General features: G+C 36.6%; 1 protein-coding gene and 1 pseudogene across 2 annotated transcripts in view; one reads left to right on the plus strand and one right to left on the minus strand.

Moving 5' to 3' along the window:
• Positions 1-1,127, plus strand: part of LOC105742451 — a 1,427-nt pseudogene extending 300 nt beyond the window's left edge.
• Gsk3b (glycogen synthase kinase 3 beta) overlaps positions 1-6,207 on the minus strand; it is a 224,180-nt gene that overhangs the window by 194,800 nt on the left and 23,173 nt on the right. The gene's annotated exons all lie outside the window — the stretch shown is intronic.

Consider the following 6,207-nt stretch of genomic DNA (forward strand, 5'->3'; position numbering starts at 1 on the left):
ATACATCAATGAAAAGATCTTTGTCAATTGCTGTATGCCTCATTATCTCACTAAGATTTCTTGGCAACAATTAACAGTTACCCAATTCATAGAAATTGCCTTTATTATTTTTGAAGCAGCTACTTTCTTTGGCTTTAATGACTAAGAGAATAGAGACAGATGTCTCTGTTGCTAGGGGAACTGAATTAAAAAAAAAAAAAACCTGGAAATGAAAGAGCAGGATTTGGAGCAGCTAATACTGGACCGTGAGCATTTCAAACCCTGTCTGAAAACCTTGTAGGCCAACAGTGGAAGGGAAAAGAAGATGCTGGACTCAGTCGTCTCTGCCTACCCCAACCCTGAAGAGAAACTGGCTCTTTGGCAGCAGCTGAATGAAGCAAAGCAGCAACTCTTGCAGAAGGCAGAAACTGTACAGAAATGGGAGCACCACCTGCATCCTGCTATGGGGCATCCCCAGCGGCTAGGAGGCTGTCAAAGCCATGTTGGAAGGAGATAAAGCTTTGAAGTTTTTCTGTATCACCCGACAAACAATGTAGAGGTCACTGGACAGAGATGTCAAGGAGCTCGATTCTGATCAGAATCAGTTGGGGGCCTGCCCCTTAGCTCAGTTCTTTAAGAGGCTGCTTCAACAAAGCTTTCAAGCTCAGGTTGCTGTGGTTCGATCCACAACTCAAGCCAGCCAAACCTGCCCTGAAGGCATTCAGACCAAAAAAAAAAAAATCCTTCTGATCAGAATCGGTTTGCTTTTGCTTTGGCTGGAACTGTAATAAATGTTGCTGTCATAACCTGTGATTGAGTTCCAGGTTGATGCCAGTTGGGTGCTTTAGGACACCATAACTGCAGCTGCTGGAAGACATGAAGCCGTAATAGTGCACCCTGTACAATATAAACATCAACTTGAAAGGCTTAAAATACATCAGTGAGAGCCCTGGATTTATCTTTGTTGTAATGGTTTTTGAGTGATCCAGATGCTGAAGTGTTCTTCATGCCCTGTGCCTTATGCAGTCTGTAGTTCTAAAGCTAGAAGTCTTCTCCAAGTCAGTCTCTGATTCCAGCACTCACTGCCCCTACAGCACATTCTGGCCATGTCCAAGAGCTGCAACCTCCGCCTGCAGACTGTGGCCTAGGTGTTCCTGCAAGACCTCTGCCACCCCACAGTGTGATGTGTACTCCCATCCCCACCTCAGCTTTCTCACCTTGTGTTCAAAATCACTGCTGTGGACCACACGCTACAGGGACAGACTGACTAGAGATGGTTTCTTGCTGGAGGTGATGTACCATGCAGTGGTACTCTTGCCCCAGGAGGACCTGCAGGAGACTCCATCCCTCTGCAAAGAGTATACTATGCTCTCCAGAAAAGGGTTTTCTTTGCTGGTAGCCTGCATGGGACCTGGAAAATTGGAGGTTGCACTGCTATCTACTTCACGATTAGCATTTTCCCGAGATACACTTCTCTGAAAAACACTTCATTCTGTTTCCAATAACTAATTAATCTTCCAAAATGTAGGATTGCCTCTGTCACCTCTTGGTGAACCTGTGGTTTGACATGACAGCCACATTTTAACTGTGTACCTTTTATACTTCTATTATTTTTGAATAAAGTGAGAAGAGTAAAACAAATGTTTCTTAATGATCATTTTCTAAATTCTTTAGTTTTAACTTTGAACATAATGAGTATCTACAGATGTAGCACATCAAAGTTCCTTAGGGTCCTCAAGAGTTGTTAAGAGTAAAAGAGTCCTGAGAGCAAAATGTTATTAGCAAATATAGTATTTTGAATCTACCTTTAAAAATTCCTCTATTCTCCACTAGTGTAATTTCCTTCTTGAAAATAAAATAAAAACTGAATTTAATTTATGCAGTTTGAGCAAGGAGCAAGCTTCTTTGAGAACAACAGTGGGCTGGGAAACATTAAAATAAGTAATTTCAAATGTCTACTTATGCAAAAATAAGTGCAAAAAAAAGACAATTTGAAGAGAAAACATTCACAAGATACAATGGGTTCACAGCATTAAGAAAGAATTCTCATTTCACTAAGAAAAAGATAAAATACCTCCCAAAAGAGAATGAAGCCATGAAACAAGTATAATATTCTACAGGCCAATATGCATATAGAAAATTAACACCCAAACTTAATAATGAACAAAGCAATGCAAATTACAACTAAAGGAACCCAACGTTTTAAAATTATAATAGGTAATAAACTAAGAATGGATGGAAACAGGTGTCCATATAAATTACTACTGGGGCATAAATTGTAACTCTTTAGAAGGCAATTTTGACGGTGAGATAGCTCAGCAGACTAACTGCCTGCTTAGGCAAGTGCAGGAACCACGTATCACACCAGCCCCTCCCCAGGGTGTGCTGAGCCCGCAATGGAGTCCAGGCACGGTGGCACTGGGGAGGCTGAAAAACTGGAGGATTACTACAAGTTCAGGCTGCGTAGTAAGATCCTCCACAAAATACAGAAACAACAACAAAAAGAAAAAACCACCACTAACCAGTATTATCTTAAGTAGCACTTAAACACCAAATGTTAGAAATGAATTAACTAGAATTTCTCTCTTCATCCCAATTGCCTTTTATCTTTTTCTTTCCTTCTACCATGAACAACATACTTTTTAAAATAAATATTAATAAATTTTTCAAATACTGCAGTTCAAAAGGCAGAGATTCAATTTGGACAGTACATACTTTGGCAATGCTTTCAAATTAAGTAAATAAAAATTTGGTACATTTAACATTATCCACAGACAAAGGATAAAGGAATGCATACACCCCAGAAAAATACACACACACACACACACACACACACACACAATCACAAAAACTTAATGGACTCTGTCATTAAAGAAACCTGGTTTAAAATTTACATCTTAGGTACCAAAGTTTGAGCTGAGGCAGAGACTGACACTGGGTATGGTGGTGCGTGCCTATAATCCCAGCGCTTGGGAGGCTGAAAACAGGAGAATCACTAGGAGTCCAATCTGTGTAGCAAGACCCTACAGACCCTGTACTAAATACAAAAAAATAAAAAAAATAAAATTGCATCTTATGGGCTGGGGAGATAGCTCAGTGGTCTAGCTCTAAGTGCCTGGATGGCAAGTTGAAGGACCCAGGGTTTGATTCCCAGAACCGGTACGCCATGCCTTGCCAGCCACCAAAACCAGGTGTGGTGGCACACACCTGTAATCCCAATGCTGGGGAGGCTGAGACAGGTAGATCACTATGAGTCCAAGCTGCATAGTAAGACCCTGTGCCAAACAAATAAATAAATGATTTTTTTTAATTTAAGAAAAAAGTAGTAAATGCTAATACAAACTGACTCATTAGCAAATTGACATTAAAATTATACTAATCAAATGTATTCTCAGTTAATGGCTCACATTCACTTTCAATTTAAATAAAATCAAAACCAAAAATATCCAAGAAAACAAATTCCTACGCCTTTTGGAAAACCTCCACCTAGAAGCACCACTGTGAACAGACAGACACCTTTTACTTTCTCTTCATTACTTAAAACTCCCTATTTGACCTCTGTATCTGTAGGAGTCTAACAAAAAATCTAGCACATATTTGTCCTTCAGTGTTGTGACAATAAATGTAGAGGTCTTGGATACCTAGCACTGTCTCTCTACTAATGAGTATTACTCAAGTCTAAAAGCCTTCATACAAAGTTTTGGTGTCAATTACATTCAACAAGTTTTGTTTCCAAGAAAGCAAATCCTGCAGCAAATTTTATACATCTCACACCCTATTCTCAAAGGTATACACTTCCAAACACAAAGTCCTGGGATGACTCTTAAAATCAGTAAGTGAGCAAGACAGCAAAATGGTGAGAGCTCTGAAATCTTAGTCCAACATTCCTACCAAAAAAGCTAAACAGCCCAACTCACAGCACAACCCACTTTTTCTCACCCTTTTTCACTATTCATTTAGAAATATTTAATAAGCTACCATATCCAAGTAGCCGGTAATTTTACTACTAGATTTGTACAATGAAACAGGCACTCTATAAAAAACAACCATGGAACCCTAACCTGTGAACACTTAAACTTCACCTCTACCAACCAAACAAAAAATCTAACCATCTATAACATCTATAATTATCAAGGGCCTACTATTCATTTATTAAAAAATATACATATTTTTGCTGAAATCCCATTATGTGTCAGGCACCATTCTTAACTTGGGACACACAATGAACAAAGAAGTAAAAACCCTGTACTCATACAGCTTAAATTTTAAAGAACAAGAAAGGGGAAAGTAAATACAGATGATATAACGACTTAAGAAAAAAAATTTAACAAACCCTTAAAAATATATAAAACTAGCAAATATGTTAGCTCTAGATCAGTCACTTCTTGAAAAGAGGAGCAACACAAAAGCATAGAACTGTTTTTAAAAGGTGAAATAATAAGGTAACTGAGCTGAGTAAAATGGGACACACCTGTAATCCCAGCAACTTTGGAAGCTGAGGCATGAGGAAAACTAACTCAAGTGCAGTGTGCTCAATTTAGTAATTCAGTGAGACTGTTTCAAAAATAAAAATAAAAAGATCTAAAGAAGTAACTCTCCATTCAATCTCTAGTACCTCAAAAAAAAAAAAAAAAAGTTATCTGATTTCTTACTGGAAATGACATACAGCTGATTATAATATCTTTAAAATGTAACATGTAGCAACCCCATTCATTCATGTCTAGAAATGCTTCTCCCAGAGAAGCCAACACGGACATTTACATGACTGTCATCTTGTTATTGTCAGGCTTCCAACCTTTAGAGGCCTAACATTCTTTTTCCCCTTTTATCATCAAAACAACATCACTAAAAAAAAAAAAAAAAAAAAAAAAAACTACAAATAAGCTTCATTCTAATTTGTGATTTTATGTCTTCAACAAGAGTTCCTTCTACATTTAAACTGTTACTAACGAATACTATTTTAAAGCTACTTAGAGAATTACTGTTTATAGGATTCCTGAAGTTCAATCCTTTTGCGAAATCTAAGGACATTACTTAAAATAAGAAAGTTTCTTTTGAAATGTGCTATTTTCACTCACCACTCTGAATTTATTTCCATGCTAAACATTCTACATTATCACTTGTCATCCTACGGTATAAATATAAGATTGTTGGGAGAATTAAACAAATGTAACTTTTGGCACAGAGAACGTATGCTTTAAGTACTAATATATTGGTCCTAGAAGTAAAATTTCTGTAATTTTGTAAGTATGTCTAAGTTTTTTGCATATCTTTAATTATTTTCTTTAAAATGAAGCCCCAGAAGTCAAACTTCTGAAACTGCCAAACTGCTTTCCAGTAAAAATATCCACATTTATTGTACTTAGACAACACACTTTCAACAACTCTTGCCACAAACTGATTATAATTCTAGTCCTTGACAATTTGACTCAGAAATAGTGTTAGCTCTTTTGTTTTCCTTAATTATACTAAACTGAAAATTCTTTCACAGTTGGCCATTTTATTCCTTCTTACGTATATTACTTATTAAAACTACACTAAACGATTCTATATTCATCACCAGAACAATCACACACTGGACATTATATACAATGGCATTCTATAAAAACATGTTCATGGGGCCGGGGAGATGGCTCAGTGGAATAAGCACTTCCCTGGCAAGCTCAAGGGTCTGAGTTCAATCCCCAGTTCTGCAAAAAAAAAAAAAAAAAAAAAAAACCAACATGTTCACTTCATGGCCCTACAGAGAGTTATATACTCTCACTGCATCATAACCATCAACTCAATATTATCAACCAATATTTAGAAATTAGATACTAACGCTCAAGTCGAAGGAAAACTAAAGCATTCCAACTAGTCTTCAAAACTAGCTAATCATGTAATCCGTAAGTTACATACTAGTGTGTAAAAAAAAAATCCATAATACATTGATCAAAATAATTACAGCGTATTTCATATAATGTGTTCCAGTTACAATTTGCACAGCAAAGCACAAAACAGAAAGAATGGGGAGTCTGTTGCTGTCCTAGGTACTACGGACCTGGTGATGAACAAGATAGTAACCCCTGTAAATCCTTCCCTAAAATACAAAAAAAAAAAAGAAAGAAAAAGAAAAAAGAAAACTTGCATTAGCTACTGATAGTAAATAGGAATCCTTATTTATTGACTTATTTTTATCTGGTTTATTTTTATTTTTATTTTTTTTTAAATATTTATTTATTTTTATTT

The sequence above is a fragment of the Octodon degus genome, unplaced genomic scaffold (genome assembly GCF_000260255.1).
Source record: "Octodon degus isolate 3935 unplaced genomic scaffold, OctDeg1.0 scaffold00053, whole genome shotgun sequence".
Lineage (NCBI taxonomy): Eukaryota > Metazoa > Chordata > Mammalia > Rodentia > Octodontidae > Octodon > Octodon degus.